Source organism: Nicotiana attenuata, unplaced genomic scaffold (genome assembly GCF_001879085.1).
Source record: "Nicotiana attenuata strain UT unplaced genomic scaffold, NIATTr2, whole genome shotgun sequence".
Taxonomy (NCBI): Eukaryota; Viridiplantae; Streptophyta; class Magnoliopsida; order Solanales; family Solanaceae; genus Nicotiana; species Nicotiana attenuata.
Window position 1 is genome coordinate 22,666 of NW_017673405.1, and position 268 is coordinate 22,933.

Sequence of the window (268 nt, forward strand, 5' to 3'; positions counted from 1 at the left end):
TTTTTTTTTTTTTTTTTTGATAAAACAAAACAATAGGAGAAAGGAATGAATTTAATTAGCACCCAAGGGTTGATTTAGTAGTCACTGACGTGGCAGATATATTTTGAGAAATTAGAGTTTAAAAATTCCAATAGAAACGAAAAAAAAATAAAAAAAAATATGAACGATCAGCCCACTATGGCGTTATTTGATTAGAGTCATTTGACCATGAAAACTGTCGTAAACAGTGTGCTTTCTCCGACCATAACAGAAGTTGTGAGATGCTGTC